This window comes from Pipistrellus hanaki, assembly GCF_964339955.1.
Source record: "Pipistrellus hanaki genome assembly, chromosome: 14".
NCBI lineage: Eukaryota > Metazoa > Chordata > Mammalia > Chiroptera > Vespertilionidae > Pipistrellus > Pipistrellus hanaki.
Window position 1 is genome coordinate 25,542,606 of NC_140516.1, and position 24,837 is coordinate 25,567,442.

Genomic DNA, 24,837 nt, shown 5'->3' on the forward strand with positions numbered 1-24,837 from the left:
TAGTAATTTATAACTTATTTAAAAATTTATTAAAACTTTTTCCAGCTTTGTTGAGATATAATTGACAAATAACATTGTGTAAACTATAATGGATACAATTTAATGATTTCATATATTACGACATGATGACCACAATAAGGTTAACTAACACATCCATCACTTCACATAATTACCTCCCCACCCCTCCCCCCCTTTTTTTTGATGGTGAGAACTTTTCAAGATCTATTCTCTTAGCAAATTTCAAGTATAGCATACATATTGTTGACAGTAATTTATAATTACAAATGACAGTACCAGCAACTGAAAACAATGAAAAACAATACAATGGTTATTTTGTTCTGGTAAGAAATTTAGGCATTCAAGTGACATGCAGGTGTCCAGTGAGAGGCTTGCTATACTGAATTCGGTTTTTTCTTTTTTCTTTTTTTAAAATATATTTTATTGATTTTTTACAGAGAGGAAGGGAGAGAGATAGAGAGCTAGAAATGTCGACGAGAGAGACATTTGCCAGCTGCCTCTTGCACACCCCCTACTGGGGATGTGCCCGCAACCAACGTATGTGCCCTTGACCAGAATTGAACCCGGGACCTTTCAGTCCGCCGACCGACACTCCACCGCTGAGCCAAACCAGTTTCGGCTGAATTCGTTTTTTTTCGGTAAGCTTTCAGTAACATGTGGCATGGGAATGTCAAATTCCCTTAACAGCAGCAGACCTGGAGGTGCTCTGCCCACTCGGCCCAGAACCTCTTGTATCTTCTTTTCCTTTGCGCACCCCTTCCCTGGCTTCTGTGAGCTCTTGCTGCTCTTGCCCACACCTGTGGTTCTTTTAGGAGGCGTGCCCTCTCGTCCTGGAGATGCTTTGTCTGTGCATAAAAAATACCAGAGAATTTACCTGCACACAGGGCGAGATTTAGCCCATGAAGGACAGTTGCCTCATCAGTCCCAAACTTGCCTGGAATCAGGACAAATTCTGGGGTATAGCTTGCACTTCTGAGTTCTCTGGGGAGCTTTGCCTGAAATTGCATCCTTGCTTGGCTTCTGCTCTCAGGTCCTGCTTGTGACATTCCTGGCTGGTTACCAGTGGAAGCACTTCCCAGACGAATAGTTTGCACATGAGTTCTTTTCATCTCAGGGTCTGCTTTGAGAGAACCCAATTCAGAACCCTTTTACTATAACTGATCTACCGGAATACATAAAAAAGTGGAATGTGGTTTCACATAAAAATAAAAACTTGTACTTGGCCGCAGAAGCTCTCACAGATATCCTGAGACTTTGAATCACACATTTACCCTTAACTGTCCTGATTTAAAAGCAAAATGAGTGGTAAGTGGGTCAGCATTTCCCCCCCAGCAGGGTATAATCTCTAGAGTGCAACCCAGGCTGTAGGCATCAAAGGCTAAATCCCATGCGTTCAATGCTTCATCAACCCCAGCTGCATGTTACAGAGTGATTTGCCACCTTCAGGTTACCCTCACAGTTTAATAGTTGCTTTGACTTCGGTGTCTGCTTATGATGTTGGTTAAATAGGATACTGTGAAATTAGACAGTTCTCTAAAGGCAAATAAAAAAGATTTCCGGGCTTTATTTCTTAGAAAGTGGGTTTTGATAGAGCAGCGTCTTGACAAACAGTGTCCAGTTCTATAGGTAGGCCCCTCTTCTTCCAAACTCGAGTCTTATTTCACCGAAGAGCAATGGACCCAGCATCATACACAAGTTTCCCGAGCCTCCTAAAATAACCTTTCCCCCGAGCCTCATGCTTCCAGGCATCCAAGTAATGTGATGTTTTCACAGCAGGATCCTCCGCACGTTGAGTGATGTTGCCTTTTGCTGGAGCTCTCAGCAGTACAGCTCTTCCACCTAGTTGCACCCAATTTCACTGATCAGTAGCTCTGGCTTAGCTTCGCCCTCATATATTCAATAATTCAGTTGGCAGGTGCAGAGCAGACACATTTAAAAAGGATTTGCAACATCTTGGGAAGAACCGGGAAAATACTGTTTACTGCCTTTGGGTTTTGACATTTAATTTGGACATGAGGAGGATCAACAGTTTCAGCATAGTCTGGCATTAGAAATATTTAGTATTATTTTTAAATTAATTAGATTTTGCTTGGCTGGTGCGGCACAGTTGGCTGAGCATCATCATCCAGTGCACCCAAAGGGTCGCTAGTTTAATTCCCAGTCAGGGCCCATGGTCCTAGATCCCCAGTAGGGGGCATGCAGGAGGCAACTGATTGATGTTTCTCTCTCATTGATGTTTCTAGCTCCCTCTCCCTCTTCATTTCTTTCTCTTTTTTTTTTTTTTTTTTTTTTTTTTTTTTAAATATTTTTTGGGGAGACCAGGCCAACAGAGGGCAGTTAGGCATCGATCAGGCTGGCAGGGGAGTTGTTATGGGGTGATCAGGCTGGCAGGCAGAAGTGGTTAGGGGCAATCAGGCAGGCAGGCAGGCAAGTGGTTGGGAGCCAGCAGTCCTGGATTGTGAGAGGGATGTCCAACTGCTTGTTTAGTGATATGGGGCCTAAATGGGCAGTTGAACATCCCTCAAGGGTCCCAGATTGGAGTGGGTGCAGGCTGGGCTGAGGGACACCCCTCCACCCCCCGCACAAATTTTGTGCACTGGGCCTCTAGTCATATATAACCATGCTCCAACCTTATCAAAACCAAGGAATCAACATACAATAGTAAATATAGACTTTATTTGGATTTCTGCAGTTTTCTCTGACTGTTCTTTTTCTGTTCCAGGATCCAGTCCCACACCCCACAATGTATTTGGTCATCACATCTCCTTAGTCCATACAGATATTTAAAAATAAATCTCTTCAGATGGTATATATGTGGATCTGAGAATCTGGGGAGCCAGGCTTTCTGGATGTCAGTCATGGTTGTGCTTCTAATTAGCTCGGTAACTTCCAGCAAGTTATTAAACCTTGTTGTGTCTTATCTGTAACTTAAGGATATTAATAATACCTAATCTGTACTTGAGGACTCTGGTCATATTAACCTCATATGGTGTTGTGGGGACAGATCAGGTGAAGTTATGCAAAAACAACACCAAACCCTTTAAGAGTTTGGGACCCACTGTTACTTGTATGGTTATTATTTTCACCCTATGTAAGCCTCTAGTTATCAAATTAATTCATGTCTTGTGTGGTCACATATTATTCCTTTTTAAACAATTATTTTCTTTAATAGAAAACAATGCACATGGTTAAAACAATATTCCACTAATACTAAAAAATGCAGAGTAAAAACTATTTTTCCTTCTCATCTCTCCTCCTCTCCTGTGCCCATTGCACCAGATAACCACTGTTATAATTTCTTACACATCTTCTTGTAAGGTTTGACACAAAGAAATATATTTCTTTAGCTATATCTAGAACTCTTAAAAAGGTGATGAATAATAAAGGCTGAATATTACCCAAAAGGGAAAAACTAGTTTATCTCATGTATTTTGACTAATAATAGTATTAGCTGTACTTTATTGAGCACTGGCTATGTGGTAGGTATTCTGCTGTGTCCTCTCTATTGATGTATTACCTTACTTAAAGAAGTAATAATAATAATAATAATAATGATAATAATAATAATAGTACCTGTGCAGTAGGCACTCTCAGCATCCTCAATTTATAATTTAAGAAACTGAGGGCTGAAGAGGCTAATTAGCTTCCTCAAGGTAAGCCAGCTAAAGTGACAGAGCACTTGAAAATGTTTTAGGAAAACAAATCAGAACCCAAACACATTGAATTTCTTTCTTTGAATTCCTCCTTTTATTTTATCATCCCTTTCTATCACCATCTTTGTCCTCTGAAAACAGGTCATAATTTGGACTCTTTGCCCAGACTTCACTTTAGTTCACCCCCTATCCTCTTCTCATCTGCTCTTTCTCAAATGCTACTTTCATCAAGCCTCTTGTTTGCTCAGAAAGCCTCATTAGCTCTTCACCTCCACCTAGAATCAAGTTCAAATCATTTATCCCTGCCTCCTAGGTCTTCATCATCTGGCTTCATCTAAGCCATCTGGTCTTCTTTCCCCCTGTGAGCCCAGCACACCGCATCACACAGAAGAATACTCAATAAACGAGTGTAGGATTGAGTAATTGATAGGCTTACCTTATAAAAGCTACGCTGGTTTCTTTCATGACAAGTCTGGAAAAAAATTTTAAAAAAATCTTTCATAGAAAATGAGGGGTTTTAACAATTTTAATTTCTAATTTGGATGATTTGAATAGTGCAAGATTACATTTTTCTGTGACCCACATTAATTGTATTGTGTGGAGCTACAGACTCATTGTTGATTGAAAATTTGGGAAGGTGAACAGGCAGTTATAATTTCTGATTTCTTATTCTGGGGAGCCAGAGTTTGAGACTCTAGGGCTTTTGCTTAAAGTGGAACAGACTCCAACAGGTCAGCCTTCCCTTGGAAGGAAAGGCTGGACATGCAGGTACAGCTACTTGACAGCTTGGAGATTGGAAACTCACCAGCATGGAGCCAAGTGTAGGCGTCACAAAGAAAGGAGTAGGAAGCACATGCTATCTCATATAATCTCACTGATGAAATCTTATCACACAGGTTTAAAGATCTGTTTATATCTCATTTGACTTTCTTTCCCATCAGATTCCTTGAAAGAGGGACTGACTGTCTTGCCATCCGACCTGAGAATCTAGCACAGTGTCAGGCACACAATACAGGTCCTTACAAATATCACAACCAATGAACATCTGAACTTACTCCACCTGCAAATATAGCACATGCATTAGTCCCTCCGGAACACAGGGGAGTGAGCTATTCTGGCCACGGCTCCTCCGGGAGAAATACAGGTGACCCATCTCGTGGTTCGTTTACGTGAGAACAGCTAAGCTTTAAGCAGAGTGACAAACCTTAGAGGAAGGGCATCTTTTCATCTGTGTTGTTATTTCCAGTGCTGCCCCTGCTGCAGGGGACCATAATCATAGGTCACATGGAGCCGAGGGCATCACCCAATTGCCCTGAGATTATCTGGAGCACCTGGGAGTTGTTACATGTATGCTTGATAAGAATCTGACAAAAACAGACCCATTTATCCACGAGGCCATCAACCAGCTTCATGGATGATGCTGGCTGCAGTTCGTGCAGAGTCTGTTAGCTGTTAGATTCCTGGAATTTGTGTGTTTGTTTTCTTTTAATCTCTTATAGTCAGAAAACTGGGGCTAACTTATGGGACTATGATCTGGGCTGATTTTGCTGGGCAAGCCTCTATACAATGATTTGTTGTTTTCTACAGCAACTGCATAGTTGCTGTAGAAAAATATTCTAAGCTATGAGCATATTTGATGGTACTGATGGATTGCCTTGGACACATCTGCACAGTCTCACATGTCTTACTCTTTATATTTTATTTCTATAGTTACAGGATTACTTTAGAGTGTAGTACTACATTGCAGTGAAGTGTAAGGCTTTCCAAAGCTGCCGAACGTGTTTCTTTTCTATTTCAATGGTATTCTGCCTTGTATGACACACATTTACGACTCTAGGCTCCTTTAAGTAAACAATATAGGATTCATACAGTGTTTCATGTGATCTTAACTCGAATTAAGGATTTCCCCGATCTTAGCTACCTTTTCTACACTAAGAACTGACTTGGAGAATCTGTTTCTGCTGTTCTAAACGAGTTCTCATCTGTTTACAGTCATTTTCTCTGATTTATTCATGTTTTCATGTAGTTTCCTATATTCTGCCTTCTTGTCCAAGTATAAGCTTTGCCCACTTTAAAAACACCTTCATACACACTGTTATGAACAGAAGCAGCTCGGGAACATTGTCTCTCAACTGAGATTCACTCAATCTGTGCCAACTTAGTAAATGACAACACAATTCTTTTAATTGTTCAGGTTATAACATTGGGGTTGTCTTTGACTCTCTCCTCTCTCTCACTTTACACCAAGCCCTTCAGAAAGTCCTGTTAGCCCTTATCTAAAATATATCATCACTTCTACCCTATCTTAACCTGTAATTGGCTTTTGTTTGAATTGTTCTAGTATCTTCTCAACTGCTTTCCCTGCTTCTGTCTTGCTTTTACTGCTATGGTTGTTTTCTACACAGTATCAAGTGGGATCCTTTTAATATAGAGTTAAATTATTTCCTTCTTCTATCTTAAGCTTTCCAAGGGTTTCCCATTCTCCTTAGTGGGCCATGTATGTGGATGTTGTGACCAGCTGACTTGACCACTCTGAGAAGGGAATGAACAAGTGTGCTCTGTGCTGTGCATGGCTTTTTGATGAAAAAAAGATCATTTTAACTTCTAGACTCTAGATGGCACTCTGGGATTATGTAAAGTTTTGCTTGGCCTGTCTCTCTCTCTCTCTCTCTCTCTCTCTCTCTCTCTCTCTCTCTCTCACTCTCTCTCTCTCTCTCTCTCTCTCTCTCTCATTATGGGGCCCACATTTTGCAGTCATTTCAGGCTGAGACCTTATGGAGCTTGCACTGAGATGATGACATTTCATTAAAAAATGTTAGCAGGCAAACTATAGCTTAGACAAAATAAACGGGAAATATTCTGGATTTCCTAAGAGAAACACTCAAATGTCTGCTGCTTGAAATGGTGAATCCCTTGAGTTTGGGGGGTCAGAGTTGGGTGGGGTGGGGGAAACATCTGGGGGCTCATTCTCCCTGCTGGGGCTGATGTGCACAGCAGAGGGGTGTCTGGGCAGAGGCTTTGACATTTGGGAAAATAGTCCAAAGTCTTAAAAAGTTTTATCCAAATTCATCATATTTACAAAATATCTTCTATTTTCTTTTGCAGCTGAGGATGAGCTCATTAATTAAGAATTTAGATACTGTCCATAGATGGTCAGCAAGTTACAAGTGTGTGTGTGTGTGTGTGTGGGGGGGGGGGGCATTGAGGGTGGAAGGAGCCAACTCTTCCCTTTGAAGTTGTGAGGATTAAACCGTGTGTATATATGAGTGTGTGTGTGTGTGTGTGTGTGTGAGAGAGAGAGAGAGAGAGAGAGAGAGAGAGAGAGAGAGAGAGAGAGAGAGAGAGAGAGAGAGACAGACACACACACACACACACCCTGGGAGTATGATAATACATGGATGTAGGGGTTAAATGGCATGAGGCCTGTAATGCATGAGCAGAGGGCCTGGCCTGGCAAACGGCAGCTGCTCTGCTGTTGATTATTAGGATGTTGATTGACAGAATTCAATACTTTAGTTCCACCCGAAGACCTCTCCCATACATCATTTGTGAAAAAGAAAAAGTATAAAGTAATCCTTGCTTTTGAAAAGCTAACTACATATAAATAAGATATATTGTACAAACCCATATGTACATGGTAAAAAAAAAAAAAAGCTAGAGGTTATATTCTGGAACCGAAACCAGGCAACCAAACAAATAAACAAACCACTCTTCTCTTCAGAGCCTCATTTCTACAATAACACAGGCAAACATCTACACATAGAGTCTGTCACGTAAGAGAGTGGCATCCGAAGACCTATTTTTTTTTACTTGGTTTGCCTTCTGTCCGGAAGGTCAAAGCACAACCAAATAAATGAAGTCAGTCTCTTGACCATTGCTCTGCATGGCTCGCTGCTTATTCTGAGGCTGCGACTGTTGCCTATATGCACATATATCCGACTTTCTTAAAAGTTAAAGGACATTTCTTGTTGTTTCATGTTGGCCTCACAAGAGAGAAGGGCTGGTTCTAAGCAGTGTTTGACAAGAGCTGCTCACCGTGTAGAAACTTAGCCTCTTTCCCATCACTCAGGGGAGACCATGATGACTTGATGTCTGCCCTGATGTCTTTCCAAGGGGCTCCTTCGGATTTGAGTGTTTCAGAAGTGGAGGGACAGGTACTTGCCGGGCTGTTCTGTAATATGCTGAGCTGGAAGAATCCTGCATGGGAGGACCTCTAAGGGGTCATTGCACTTAAGCATGAGGAGACTGAGGCTCCGTATCTTCCCGAAAGCAATCTTGTTTTGGATAGCATTGCACGAGTGTTTGCTCTGTATAATGGAAGAAAAATATATTTAAGTCTGAATTTTTCTAATTTATTACTTCCTCCTTTATATTAATTCACTCTGCTTTCTACCATAAATCCAATTGTATGATAACATGTACTTACTCTGATTCCAAGGGAATAAACACAGATTTTATTGGTATAAGTAATCCTTTATGGTTTTAAAAAATTTTCATAGGAATGAAATCATTTAGCTCTTACTGCACCCTTTTATTGTTATTTTACAAAATTTGCTCCGGTCATTCATTTGTTGGTAAATAGTCTAAATCTGTGCTTGCTCTGTTAATACCATAGTGCCTATTAATTTTCTATTTTAGGGAGCGAAAGTTTAGCCATTAAACTTTTTCTCTTTAGTTTCCATTGCCTTAGAAGCTACTGGTATATCAGTAAAGATATTGCTATGACATATGTCTGATATTTTGCTGTCTATGGATTCTTCCAAGATTTTTATAGTCTTCCCATCTTACTTTTAAGTCCTTTATCCATTTTGAGTTTATTTTTGTGTATGGTGTAAGTTGATGGTCTAGTTTCATTTTTTTGATGTATCTGTTCAATTTCCCTAACACCATTTATTGAAGAGACTGTCTTAACTCCATTGTATGCTCTTGCCTCCTTGGTACAATATGAATTGAGCATAATTTCTTGGGTTGATTTCTGGGTTCTCTGTTCTGTTCCATTTGCCTACATATCTGTTCTTGTGCCAGTACCAGGCAGTTTTGCAATATAGCTTGGTATCTGGTATTGTGATCCTTCCAATTTTGTTCTTCTTTCTTAGGATTTCTGTAGGTATTCGGGGTCTTTTTTTATTCCATATTAATTTTTGTAGAGTTGTTCTTGGTCTGTGAAATATGCCGTTGGTGTTTTAATGGGGATTGCATTGTATCTATAAATTGCTTTGGGTAGTATGGACATTTAAAAAAAACCATATTTTATTGATTTTTTACAGAGAGGAAGTGAGAGAGATAGAGAGTTAGAAACATCGATAAGAGAGAAACATCCATCAACATCCATCAGCTGCCTCCCGCACACCCCCCACTGGGAATGTGCCCACAACTAAGGCACATACCCCCAACCGGAACCAAACCTGGGACCCTTCAGTTCGAAGGACGATGCTCTATCCACTGAGCCAAACCGGTTTTGGCTGGACATTTTAGTGATGTTGATTCTACCAATCCATGAACACAGTTTGTTCCTCCATTTGTTTATGTCTTCCTCTATCTCTTTTTCAAGGTCCTGTATTTTTCTGAGTACAGATCTTTTACCTCCTTAATCAAGTTTATTCCTTGGTATCTTTATTCTTTTTTATGGCTGAATAATATTTCACAGTATGTGTATACATTCATTAATGGACTTTCAGGTTGTTTCTATCTTTTGGCTATTGTGAATGGTGCTTTTTTATGCTAAATCTTATAGAATAACTGCATTGATTGAGTGACAACATAATTTTGACTTAACCCCAAATATTTAGGGATGGTTACTAGAATAGCATATTATTATGCTAAAGTAATCAGTGTTAAACAGTTTCATATTTGTGTAGATCCTGAAATGATTTGAGTCACTGAAATCTGAATATCTTTAAGCATCTCTACATTTTATTTAAAAAAATATTTTATTGATTTTTCACAGAGAGGAAGGGAGTGGGATAGAGAGCCAGAAACATCGATGAGAGAGAGACATTGATCAGCCTCCTCCTGCACACTCCCCACTGGGTATATGCCCACAACCAAGGCACATGTCCTTGACCAGAATTGAAGCTGGGACCCCTGAGTCCACAGGCTGATACTCTATCCACTGAACCAAACCAGTAATTTTAGACATTGAACCATTTTGTTCCTGTAGTATTGCTCCCCAATAAGCAACACTTGCCTTAAAAGCCGTTTTCCTTCCAATGGTAAGAATTTGTTTTTGGAAGAGGAAATCAAGTCCCATGGAAGTAAGAGGAACTGCCAAGACACACTAGTGGTCTGCCCTTTCCCTGTGAACAGACTGGGCTTTGTGCCATGTGTTGATTTTCCTTGTCAGGACTCTGGGTTATTAAGAACCATTACCATGGCCCTAAGTGTCCAATGGATCATGCCTTGTTGTTAGGAGAACTGTGCTGGAAGAGCAGTGGGCAGCGCAGTGGAACCTGACTATGTGTTGTCACGTGGGAAGAGCAGTCTGATGGGCAGTCTGACCCAGGCAGTGGTGCCAGTAAGCTGAATTTTGGCTCTTGCTATTGGACCTGGCTTTCAGGACCCTCACTGGACTAATTTTCTCAATAATGGGACCGCTTGGCAGGCAATAACATAATGATAGAATATCTGCTTTTCTTTCTTTACTCTCAGCTCACCCCGGGGGGGGGGGGGGGGGGAAGAGTAATGTGAAAAGCAAATTTTCCTATGTAAAGACTGTCATATTATGAAAGCCCTCCAATGGTGATAAATCACAATAATTCAACAGTTCTGTTAAATCAAGAATTGCCAATAGAGATCAGCTACTCCTTAGCCATGTGTCTGTCCCTTCCCAATCACAACTGCATCCGACTGAGAAGGACGAAGGTGTCCAATACTTAACGTATCGATAAAAATCAACAAAATGAATGGTCATCATTTAGTCTCAGTTAGTAAGTCAACCCAGTTTTGCACGATTTACTTATGTGCTTTTAATGACCATAAGCAATGACTTGTCATTTGTGGGCTGAAGTTGATGAGGCAGATATTTTCTAAGTTCTCACTGACTATTAAAATCACATTATAACATTAATGTAACTTGTTTATTTTATTTCTTTTGGGCATAAATGTAAAGCTAATTTTGTTAACTATCTTCTAAAAAGAAAAACCAAACCATGCTGATACATGTAACAGTTCCCAATGATTCATTTACTGTAGTTGTATAGATATTTATTTGGAAACATTTCCCATTTTTGGAGGTAATAGCGAAATGTTTCTCCAGGCCAGGGGAGTTAGCAATAATAATTTGTAGAGAACCCAAATCAGCCTTTTGTGGAACAGGACATTTTTTTTTTCATGTGCAGGCTTCCTGTTCAGTAAATTGTATTAGGATAGTTGAGAGCAAACATTTACTGGAAGCACATTAATAAAGCATGTCATTCACAGCTACAGTAGAATTTTAATTGAGTTCTGCAGAATTCCAGAAGGTAGGTAGCTGGCCAAACCATTGTCCCTCTTCACTCTGTTCCATCTCCGATGTCCTCCTTCTCCACTAAGTCTTCATCTTACATAGACATTCCGGACAATCGTTTGCACAGTTATACAAACCCACTTAGTTACGTTCACTGGTGTAGAGCCTCTTCTGCTAAAGCCATCTTTAGAAACTCTTTTTGGAGGTCCGTTAGTCTGGTTTTGATAACATGAATAAAGCCACTTCAATTGTTTTTCTGCCTTTGCTCTTATTGCTAAAAAAAAAAAAAAAAAAAAAAAAAAAAAAAAAAAAAAAATGGACAAGTTAGTGTATTTGGTGGTTGAAGATCTTAATGTATAATTATACTTGCATCAGATTAATTTGCACATGGTATAGACCAGTTCCTGGCTGACTATTATTACAGTAAAATAAATTTTTTTTTTTACCCCAAGGATGAATCCTAACTACAAAGTTAGATTAAGTTTACTTGATGAGGTGGGAAATTAGTGCTCTTTGTCCCTCTATAAAGGTGGCTTTAAAAAAAAAATATTTTAATGATTTTCCACAGAGAGGAAGGGAGAGGGATAGAGAGCTAGAAACATCGATGAGAGAGAAACATCCACCAGCCGCCTCCTGCACACCCCTCACCAGAGATGTGCCCACAACCAATGTACATGCCGTTGACCGGAATCGAACCTGGGACCCTTCAGTCTGCAGACCGATGCTCTATCCACTGAGCCAAACTGGTTTCGGCTAAAGGTGGCTTTTTGAAAAATTTATAGTAAAGTTAGCTATAGACTTTATTAAAATTCCAGATTAAGAATTATTAAATTTGTTAAGATTCCAAGAAAGAGATTCAATAAGTATCTGAAAAAATAAGAACCTGTATGGTTCTGATATAGTTGATACCCAGAACTTACTAAAAGAACTATTATACCTACAACTTAACAGTTTAATATAAATTTTTGTCAATGTGCAATTTTTTTCTTTCACAAATTTCAATATTGTTTATTAATCTTTGGGCATTTGCTCCTGATATTTTTCAATCATAGTATTTTTAAAAATATATATTTTATTGATTTTTTACAGAGAGGAAGAGAGAGGGATAGAGGGTCAGAAATATTGATCAGCTGCCTCCTGCACACCCCCATTGGGGATGTGCCCGAAACCAAGGTACAAGCCCTTGACTGGAATCAAACCTAGGACTTTCCAGTCTGCAGGTCGATGCTCTACCCACTGAGCCAAACCGGTTTCAGCCACAATCAGTATTTTTATTAAAAGTCAGTTTTTTTTTGATCACTTAGCTAAAATCCTAAAATTCTCTTCAAGTTGTATTTGCTTCTGTGTAATTGTGAAATTACAAAAACAAAACAAAAACAAAACAACCTTACCAGATATAATAGAACGAATCATGTCTGTTTTAAACTTAGTCAAGGAACAATATTAACAAAAATGAAAGTTTCAGTGTACTACCTGGGGGTGGGGAGGAGGTCATGTGTAAAAACCCAAGCCCAGCCTGTTAATTATGTATTAAGTGAGACTCTCAATCCACAGTGCACAGGTAACATCAAAGCTCTCAACTAAAATGGTTTCTTATTAGCATTTAAGTAAGATTTTTATCTGGTTCTGTCACAGTCAGAGGCTGAAACCAAAGTAGTTTAATAAGGACCTCATCACTGAAGGTCAGGCCCCTAACAGAGCCTTAATTAGCATGTGGAACATCTTAACATTTGAAAAGCCTATGCCAAAGGAATACTTTTTTGTGTGTGTGTGTGTGCCAGTTTGCTTACCTGGGTAAAAGAGAGCGATAAACATCTTGCAACTGAAACATAACATATATTTTGCTTCTTGTAAGTTTTAGGTATATCCTGTGTATTTAGGTAGTTTCTCTGCTGTTGGAATTGTGTCATAGTGGGAATGGTGATGAGAACCAATCATCACCATAAAAGTGAAGCCAATTTCAGATTTTTTGAAGGAGCAGGCACCGTCACTGCATTCAGGAAGCATAAGGAAAACATGTGAGTTTGTAGGTACATATAGGTTTTGAGTCACTAAGTACAATATGCATATTGGAGACTGTAGGAATGACTTCAAATGTTAGGGCTATTTTGATCATCAGTTTATGTTGTTCATGATTTCCCCTAGATGAATGAGCTCATGTGATACTAGAAATATACTTATAAGAACTGAAAATGAGACAAGCAATAATGGTTATGGTGAGAGGCAAATGAATCCGTTTGTAGTGAGTTTCTTTCTGGGCCAACAGTTCTTTTGAGTCCCAATTTCAATGTCAAACAGTTCCTTATGTGTACATGTCAGCAATGATATTTCTGCTCTGGATGGTGGACAAATGATGGTGATGCAAACAAAAACAGACCCTGAGACAGGGAAACATTGATCAGACTGTCAAACCTCTGAGGGAAGGTAGGGGAGGGTTGGGGAAATGGGGAGAGATCAACCAAAGGACTTGTATGCATGCATATAAGCCTAACCAGTGGTCAAGGACAACAGGGGGGAGGGGGCATATGAGGGGAGGGATTTGGGATGGGAATGGGGGGAAGGAGGACAATTATGTGATACCTTAATCAATGAAGAAATTAAAAAAATGTTAGGGCTATTTTTAGTGTCTCTAATTCTTTCTTTCTTTCTTTCTTTCTTTCTTTCTTTCTTTCTTTCTTTCTTTCTTTCTTTCTTTCTTTCTTTCTTTCATATATTTTATTGATTTTTTTACAGAGAGGAAGGGAGAGGGATAGAGAGTTAAAAACGTCTATGAGAGGGAAACATCGACCAGCTGCCTCTTGCACACCCCCTACCGGGGATGTGCCCGCAATTAAGGTACATGCCCTTGACCGGAATCGAACCTGAGACCCTTCAGTCTGCAGACGGACGCTCCACCACTGAGCCAAACCGGCTTCAGCTGAGTGTCTCTATTTCTAACAGCTCAGTTTTACAATCTGGTATAGCTCTGTTTGATTTACATTTCAGGGCCCTTTTTTGTTCAAATTTGGCTTTGAATGTTATTTGAGGGCTCCTGAAACCTCTCTAACCCAAGACATTTTACAAGTGGCCTGCCAAGGGTCCTGAAACCAGTACTTTTTTTTTTTTTTTTTTTTTTTTTTTTTTTTTTTTTTTTTAAATAAAAGGCACTTTCTATTGAAAACCCAGTTCAATGCAATTTGCTATGTTAGGGTTAGGATGGAGATGGGCAAGTGACCTGTTACTTAACACTCAGTCTTCAATTATCAGATGAGCGACCTCTTATTTCGCACATGTTTGCAGATAGAAGGCCCCTATTGGTTCTGCAAATAGCAACCTGTTTGATATTAGACAAACCACTTAACTTCTCTGGCTTTCATCTTTCCATGAATAAAGCAAATGTATTGTCTTTAAGGTTTCTAAGATCCTTTTAACTCAACCTATTGTTCTTGTAGTTTAAATTTTTAAATTTAATGTCTTTTGTTGAATTTTTTAGATATAGACTCAAAGTCACACAGGATTACTTCTAATGCATTTTATTGGTTACTAAGAGTCAGTAAAGCCAGTCTAGATGTAAGGAGAGGGGGACTAGACTTGACTTTGTAATGGGGGAAGGGGAGGTAATATTGCAGAAGGTCATGTAAGATGGGAGATATTGTTGAGCCATCTTTGGATAATACAGACTTCCATACTGTGGGATCCCTTAACACGACCACGTGGTTCAGTGCCTACTCAGGGTCGGGTTTCTGGAGAAGGCCACACACTAAAATGAAAAGAGAGACTGGAAAAAAGTTAATTTGGGAAAATGGGGGCCAGGAGGGAAGTCCACTTCTAGTGGGAAGACTAACCCTTCTCTGGCTTTTTACCATTCCTTTTATTGAGATTCTGAGACAAAGACATCTCTTAGGAGGGAAGTTCCAGCAATAGAAAATCAACTTACATTTACATATGATTAACAAATTAAAGTTGCCACAACCACCACTATCTCAACTAGACAATGAGTTAATAGCTCTGACCATTCAGAGACATCAAGGTTGGCTAGCTCTTTTTACATTTTACTACCAGCGACTCAACTTAGAGTCAATGAGTTAATAGCTCTGACCATTCAGAGCCATCAAGCCTGGCTAGCTCTTTTTACATTTTATTACCAGTGACAATGTTAGGTTTTGGTTCTGGCACCATACTATGTCAAAATCCTTTATCAAACGGTGTGTGGAATGGGGAATTTTGTCGTAATAATTTCTGGTTAAATCCTTCGGATTGTAGGACTTTGAGCTATTGCTGTTCAGGGTGTTAGTTTTGTAGAGAAGCCCATCAGCCCGAGATTACCAGGGACTCATTTGAGGTCAAACAAAATTAGGCTTATTTAATTTATTATAATAAACGATCCATGTTTTTAGTGGCGTATCGGGAATTGTTGGGCATTTTGGTAAGAAAGAATTGGGGGCAACTTGTGGAAGTGGGCTGTGCTGGGTAATTTTAAGCAGGGCTGAAGGGAGTCTAGTTCTGGATTGGCTGCTGTCAAAAAAGTGAGAGTAATTTTTGTAATTTTTATCTGGAGGTAAAGTGGCTAAAGTGGGGTCACTGTTCATGGGTCAAGAAGCAGTAGTTACCTATGAGTCCTAGCACCAAGGGATGTTCAGATATCTGTGTGATTTCAGTCAGAGAGCAGTCATATCTCTGTCTTACTGCACTATCTCACTGAGCAGCCTTGTCCAATTCTTGTTTATGTTCCGCAAAAGTTGTTTATATTTTCCTGGGAACATTAAGATCTAGCTGTCATGTGCTGAGGCTATTTTTTACTTTCTCACAAATAAAAGTAATCTTTATCTTTTAATGAATAGCCTTAGGTGTAAATAAACCAATTAGAAATTAGTCCCCAGCTGTAATTAATTCACCTTGCTGAAGTTGAACCGAGAAACCGTGAGATCACTTCCCGTCATTATTGTACAACCAATAAAACAAATTGCTTTCCATTTTCCAAGCCTGGGTGTTTAGAGTTTTATTTCCTTCAGTTTCTTGTGTGTGTCGGTTAGGGAGGGAGAACAAATGAACTTTGTACTGCTAAAGAGTTGAAACCTGGTATAGAATTTAAGGATGAGGTAAGATGCTGCAGGAAGTATAAACCTGTGCCATCTTTTCAAGTCCTTTAGAAGCTGATGAATGATAGAGGAATTCTGGAGCTCCACCATTACTGCATCAGACTTACTGGACAACACTAAACCTTAGAAAGTAGGAAGTCACCATTTCCCTGGGGCCAGGATTACTGAGTACTTGTTTGCTACACAAATGACCAACATTCAGCTACAGCTCTTCATCCCTCATTCAATACTCTGAGAGGCAATTTATCTATCTTGCTTAATACAATTTTGCAAAGCAGTAAAAATGCAAAAAATTCTCATAATATGGTGCAAAAGTTTGGAGACCTTCCAATTATTTCCTTCTGTTCCTTTTAAATTACATATATTGTCTCTTAGGAAAGGAGCAGCTAAACCCCATGGTATCATATACTCTTGGTAACAGTTTAACCAACACATGTAATTTCTGGATAAAGGAAGGATTGTTATGTAGAAAATGGCAAGTCTCTGTTTTTTAAGATAGAACTGTCCAAGATTTCCTGGCATACCAAGGAAAGTCAATCCAAAGTAGATTAACTTTGACTTTATTTTCCAAGGACTTGCTCAAATTACCTTAATTTCCAGTTTGGTTTTCCAATAGAAAGTTGGTATTATAATTTTCAGTGGAGATGGTAAGTTCCTGTCCCGTGCATGTTCAATGTAGACATTAGTCAGGTGGAACGATTAACCAACTATACTTCTACAGTGCTATCTTCAATCGGAGAGTCAACAAATATTGATCGAGCACCTTTTCTCTGCCCGTTGGACAAGGTAGAAGTTGTTAGTTCCCTCAGGGAGCTTACAGTTTAGCAGTGGCAAGACAGATAATAAAATATGATGTATAGTGTGATGAATATTGTGACGAAGGTGTCTGAGAACCCATAAACATCTCACATTCTGCCAGGAAAAGCAAGATCAGGTAAAGTATGGATTGTTACTAGCCCCAAAGCTGATTTTAAAAAAAATATATATATTTTATTAATTTTTTACAGAGAGGAAGGGAGAGGGATAGAGAGCTAGAAACATCGATGAGAGAGAAACATCAACCAGCTGCCTCCTGCACACACCCCCCCCCCCCCCCCCCCCCCCCACGGGGAATGTGCCTGCAACCAATGTACATGCCCTTGACCGGAATCCAATCTGGGACCCTTCAGTCCGCAGACCGACGCTCTATCTACTGCCAAAGCTGATTTTTGCTAGTAGATATGAATCTATGTTGTTTGCCCATACAGGGTTTTAAATTTTATTTAGTTGTTAATAACTTTTAAAATGCAAAAATTCATGTAATATTCAAGTTTTCTAGTTCCTCTTGAAAAAAAAAGTAATTTCTGGCAACCTTGGGCTGCTTTCTGATTGTTTTTCTATTGTTGGACCTGTATAGCTGTTTCATGTGCCCTCCATTGCACCATTGTCCCTGCCAATCCCTATTGTAGCTCTAATACGGAAGCTGAGGATCATTTGCCATTTATCATTTCACACCTGGGTGGTACATTTCACTTGCAAGATTGACCTAAGCTCCTGTAGTTATTTGGGTTAGCCAACCCTGACGGCCACAGGACATGCTTACAGTGTGTAAAGTTTATAGTGCATACTCAATGAGCTTTCATAGAACAGAAATGTCTGGGAGCCAGAGTAGACACAGTAGTTGGTGGAAATGAGTTACATTTTTGAATGATTTCACAGAAGCAGTGATGCTTAATAGTATTTCAAATTAGCCTTGTGCTTGGTTTCTTAAGATGAAAGAATAAACTATTCTTTACAAAGCGATTATTTGTTCAATGTCTTAGGGTTGCCAGTTGAATACAAGTCATATTTATTTTTAACCAGAAGTTAACCAGAGAAGAGTTCTCAAGGTATGTATGTCTAGTGATTGCCTCCTGAAAAATTTTTTTTTTTTCTATCTTGAGATTTAGATTTTATAGTCGGAACAGAGGACACAAAATGAGTGGTGAAAGTACTCGAGGTGGTTCTACTAAGCTAAAGCACATTAGAGATCAAGGTAAATGGAGGGAAAGATTAGGACTTTGAAATCCATGGCTTAGAGTTTGTATCTGATTTGAAAAACAAAATAACACCTGAGCAACAATAACCACAATTACTGTGTGCCAGGCTTTATTCTAAATACCTTGCATATAAGAAACTCATTTGTTTTTATAACAACCTTAACACAGCTATCGTCTCCATCTCCAGAGAGGCTGAGTACATTGCTTAAGTCAGAAAGCTAAGGTATGAGTCAACCCAGGCAGTCGGGCTCCTGAGCCCTTCTTAACCACCATGCTATTCCACAGTGAGCCATACAGGGATCTTCAAGGATTGTGGCCAAGTGTGAAGCTCAGGGAGCTGCCTCTGTGTGAGATGGCTTGCAGTGAGGAAGATGGAGGAGACAGGAAGATTTAATGTGGTCCTTCAGGTTAATGTTTGCATCCTTGCCACCTGGGATTTCACCATAAGTCTGTGATGGCTTCACAATGATCTGTGCAACTGATATTGTTTAATAAACACTGAGCATGATTTTGAGGTATACTTTCTGTGCTCATATATCATATATCACGAATGGCCATTAATTTCCCTTAATTGTTCTTCTAATGAATCGTCTTAAGAAAATAAGACCCTCAATCCTTTCTGATTTTAACCACTTACTCAAAACCCACTTTTAAAAGACTAGTGACTTGAAGGAAATATTCTTTCATGGCCTCCTCCTTCAGCTCTCATTCTTTGTTGTTAGAAATGCACACGGCTCACAATTTCTATCTTTACTCAGTAAGAATAGAGTTGGCTGGGGATAGTGGCTCACAGTTATAGGTCACCTCTGAATCAAGGCTAGCCCCCAGTTTCTATCCCAGCATGCTCCATTGAAACAACTGCTTGCCTGCTGAGTTTCAGAAACTACCTTACTCTTTATTGCTTCTGGTGCTTGAAGCCATTAATCATCAGGAGGAAAATGTCAATTTCATTAGAGACAACAGTTCTATAACAGCAATATTCTTGTTTCAGAGAGCTGTAAATACAATACATTTGGGCATATTTGTGTGAAGAAGGTTCAAGCCAAATTGATCACTGGCTTTGAAATGAATATCCAGGAAATTCTCTCTTGCTATAGAGGAAGGGACAGGGATAACTTTTATTTCCTTTTATTTTTCAAAAGAAGTTTCCATTTATTCACAATATTTGACAGAAGGGAAAACAGTGCTGATTAAAAATTGCTTTGACTACTGCAATAAATTTTTGAGGACAAATTTATTACGCTTCCATTTTAGTCTGAATGTAATAATCATTAAATGTCTACAAAATTGGCAAGGAGATTGAAATGATAGCCAGAAGCCATTTTTCTCTTCAGTATTATCGTTTCTACTTTATAGAGTACTGGGTGTGAGTTCTGTGCAATGATATTCATGGGCAGCAAGCAGTTGTAGAGGACAGGAGGGATTTTCTGTCCCATAAGCTCTTCCAAAAAAAAAAAAAAAAATCAAATAATCACTATGGTGCTATTTCTCTGCACACATGCCCGAGCACTTATTAAAAGCTTCCAAGGTACATTTACCCTTGAGTGTGACCACCTCTTCCACACACATAGATCCCGAGAGGCAACCACTAGTATATCCAGAACACGGGGTAAGTAACTTGGATGCAGCTAAAGTTGAGCTCAGATTTAACTCTGTTACGTTTTCATAGGAATCATGTCCAGCACTGTGCCTGCATATCTGTCTGCTAAAGATAAGAATTCCCAGGCGGCAGTATAAGAGTAACAAAGGGAGGAAGTGGAAATAAGAGCACTGTCCTGTATAATTTTCCTCAATAGTGTCCATTTGTCTTTTATTTTTAAATATATTTTATTGATTTTTTACAGAGAGGAAGAGAGAGGGATAGAGAGTTAGAAACATCGATGAGAGAGAATCATCGATCAGCTGCCTTCTTGCACACCCCCTACTGAGGATGTGCCCACAACCAAAGTACATGCCCTTGACCGGAATCGAACCTAGGACCCTTCAGTCCTCAGGCCGACGCTCTATCCACTGAGCCAAACCGGTTTCGGCCATTTGTCTTCTTAACCATTTACTCCATTTACACCTGCCTTGCTTTGTGGTACTGTGTGTGTTTGTGCGTGCGCGCGTGCACACATGAATGTGTGTCTGAACTAGGATCATGACATTCTGACAGCTCAGGAAACTGGTACCAATGAAGGGAATTACATTCTGGGAGGCCTCCTCTGAGATTAAGGTACTTCGCTGAGGGTATCTGTTCTGTGTGTGGACAGGTGCTTTGTAATTTCTCTCTAAAACATTTTTGTTGCCACTAGGCAGGCTTTATCTGTGAACTCCTGGAAAGCATTTCTTAGAATCTATTTTGTGAATGCAGACCATAAAATGAAAAAGGAGCGTGTGCATGTTTGTAAATGTAAAGGCATAACTCCGGCAGGAAGATATTTTTTATTTTCCTTTGCTCATCTTTGTTTATACTCTAGCTGCTCTTTTTTCCCAGACCACCTTTCTGTTCAGACTTCTTGCTCTAAAATGTCCTTTATAAAGAAGCTGCTGCCTCGACAGTCGGCGTGTGCTGTGTGCAGACATCTCAGGCATGGTTTCCTGATGCACAGCATAGGCGGGACGCGGCCAGCTCACTGCCGGTACAGGAGTGTGACGATTCTGACATTGCCCTCATATCTGGCAATAAAGAAAAGGAAAACTCTAAAGGGCACAAATAATTCTCAACATTAACCGGTGTTTACAAATATAATCTTGCATTGGCAGAGCAGAGAGCCATCTTTGCTTGGAAGGTGTCCTGTGTACATGGCATTGCCAAAGCAGCTTACAGCCCCCAGTGGGTCAGGGCTCTGGATGGCACAGCTTCTGTGCACTGAACCTGAAGTAGATAAGCCTCGAGAAACATCAGTGGTCCTGGTGTGAAAAAGATAGATCTGTCCTCCCTCACACGGGAGCCTGTGCTTTTCTATTTCAGTGGCCTGAAGTGGCAGGATCACTGTGCTAAGCTAATAGAAACCCTTGGTAGAACTGTCTGTTTCTTAACTGCATTTGCCTTTGCTTGTTTGTTAAGTGGCACATCTTAAAAAAACAACCAGTTAATCATATATATATATATATATATATATATATATATATATATATATGAAAGCCCAAGTGACTGTTCAATCGTTCAACCATTTGACCAGTAGCTACTGACCACCAGGGGGCAGACACTCAATGCACAGGCATGGAAACATGGGACAGACGGATGAATCTCAGAGGGAAAGGGTGAGTAGGGAGAGAGGGAAGATATTGACCAAAGATCTTATATGCATATTAAAGGCCCACACATGGATTTGTGCACCTGTAGGGTTCCTTGGCCTGGCCTGCGGGGATTGGGCTGAAACTGGCAGTCTGACATCCCCCTAGAGGTCCCGGATTGCAAGAGGATACAGGCCAGGCTGAGGGACCCCACTGGTGCATGAATCCGTGCACTGAGCCTCTAGTAAAAAAAAATTATAACCTTACCAGATTGTTGCAGGCAACGTGGTATAAACTCATTGTTAGCAAGAACAGTGTTACTCTACTGGGGGACCCGGACTTGAAGGCTGCTTTTGACCACTGTTTCATCACTCTGTGATTTTTCCTCTTGATGATAGTGAGCTCTTTCCAATGACTTTTAAAATAGATACACATCATTCTTTTCATAGGAAGGGCACTTGGGACTGTTCTGTACAAAAGGATCTCAGTTCAGTTTAAAAAGCCAGGTAGTAACACCAGATGGGAATATTCTCATCTCCAATTTCTTTTCTTTTCTTTAAAATAACAGTGACTGAGCCTGCTTCTGGGGACTTAGACTAAATGATCTACTGGCATGAATACAGCAAAACTGATGCAAGTAATTCCCAGCCACTTATCCTTTCCCCACCTCCTGAAATGAAAACGAAGCAAACCAGCAGGCTGGGATTCTGAGCTCTGTTCTTATTGTTCTCATGACTCAGTGTGACCATGCGTGATAAAAATATGAACAAATTAGTAATATGCACAAGACTACAAGAGAGAACTCCCCCCCACCCCCGATTTATTGAGGTATAATTGATAAAATTGCGGTATTTGAAATGTACACCATAATTTTCTAGATGTATGCATTGTGAAAGGATTCCCACCATTGAGTTAATTAACTCATCTATCATCTCACATATTTACCTTTTTTTTCGGGGGCAGAGGGAGAAGACTTAAGTTCTACTCCCAGCAAATTTCAATTATGCAATAATACAGTGTCATCAACTACAACTACATACTCAGACCTTACTCATCCATATCTGAAAGTTTATACCTTTTTACCAGTTTCCTCTACCTGTCCCAGCCCCTGACAACCTACATTCTACCCTCTGTTTCTATAACTGTTATCTTTTTTTAAAAAATAGACTCTACATATCAGTGATACTATGTAGTATTGTCTTTAAGAGAACAATTTAAAAAAAAATGCATTTCTCCACCCCATATTTACTCACCTTTTACGTATTTGCCATGGGTGCTAACCCAGATAATATTATCACAGTTTGGAAGGACTGATATATTTATGGAATTGTTTTCTAATTATTTTCATTCATACCAAGGGCTATAGAGTACAACGTTTAATCCTCGGTTTAGCAATAAAACAAATCTACGTTGGAATTCCAGCCCTGAAATTTATCTTCTGGGACCTTAGGCAAGTCACTTAATTGTTATGACCCAATAAAACAAAGAACCAAAGATACAGAGTTGCTATGAAGTTTGAGTGAAACGATACATGTAAAGTCCTTAATTCCATGCCTAGAATTTAGTAAGTACTTGATAAACCATAGTTACTATTATTATAACCTATCTATCCCTTCTATAGGGCAACACCGTGCCCCAAACAAATTCTCTGAGTAGGTAGAGAGCAAAAGTGTATGGCAAGTTCCACTAGTTAATGAGAATTAATTAATGGGGAATATTTCAGCTACATTAATAAAAAGACTGTTCTGTAAAATTTTAAAAAAGTATAGATTTCAAACTTTAAAAAACTCACATTAGCTAGAAATATGCTAACAAAATATTTAATATAGTTTCTGTTTTAAGAATAGATAATAATTACTATGTCAAAGCTGATTAAATAGTATTCTTTCTTATTGGGACCCATGCATAGTATAGGAACTAGCTTATGAATAATTTAAAAAACCTTGCCATTCTGATATATGGAAGCAAATCTCCAACTAGCAATCTGGGTAGAATAATAGCAAGAGAAGTTTAAGCACAAGAAACCAAAGCCCCATAGGTAGCAGGGGTAAGTTGAGTCTTAGTTAAAAATATCCACATGTTACCAATATCTGAAAGTCAAAAAATCTAATTAAATCTGGATTCTTACCCATAAGAATTCTCACCTGGATGCCTGGCGGATAAATTGATAAGCTAGCTGTGTAGCAACATTTCCTTGATCCATGGTAGTTGGGACAGCAGAGAGCCTGAGAGGGAGGGCCAAGTGAGAGTGGCTGCAGGGACACCCAGCCCTGCCCTCAGGAAGCTCGAAGTTCACCTGTGAGGATCTTTCTTGTGTATTCATTCCTCATGCTGTTCCTTTCTGTGTACTACCCATGCTTCCCATCATTCAAAACTCAAATCTCATCCTGTTTGCCAAGATTTCCCTTGCCTGATTATGTCACCTTCTCTTCTCCATGAGTTTACAGAATGCCTGCCACACACCTCTGTTGAAGCAGTATAATAATTTTAAATTTTTTTCAGAGCCCATTTCGCCCATGAAAGGTTATTTCTTATAGGGAAGAATCTCTGCTTTCTTCATTATTTTCTCTAGTCCCCAGCACAGGACCTGACATAAAGTACAATATTTCCCTGGGAAACACTGACTACATTCATAAGAAAATATGTCCTTTTATATAGGTAAATGCTCACGTTTAATCTTGCTAACAATAATTTACTTATTTTTTTATTTTTATTGTTCATAACTAGTACAAAGAGAAATGTTTCTCAGGCTTTTACTAATGATAAATTCTGATGTTGTGATTCAAATCAATAGATACTGTAAAAGGCATAAGGAGGAGGAGTAGTAATAAAATATGTAGATCTTATGCAAAAGTTATGTGCCAAACGAATACAAAAATGGAAGTCATAACTGTAAGTAAATGTGCTTAAGATGAATTAGCTGCTCAACAGTTTAAGTTTTATAATCTAAGAATTAGATTTTGCTTTTTTTTGTTAGCCTTCTTCACACATTTATATTCATAACATAAATATTTATTTTCTTAAATGTTTCCTTGAACATCTAGCATAAAAATGCATCACTTTAAACAAAACATTTGCACATTATTGAATTTAAATTGGCACATATTTCAGAGCTAGCTATTAATGTCATGACAATATTTATCTTTCTTGATGCCACATAAATTCATTTCTATAACAATGTGAAATTTATTAGTACTTTAATGCTAACCAGTTTTGTCATGAGGGTTTTTGTATGAATGCTTGCCTATTTGTCAGCATCAGCAATCGTTCTCCAAATATGTGCAAAACTCAAAGCGTTAGGAAAAATTGGATATTCAAATATACATCATTCAATATATGAAGACAGAAAATAGTCCACATGTATTTTTCCAAATAATTGCTAGGGGATTAGGCATGTCCTCTATGAC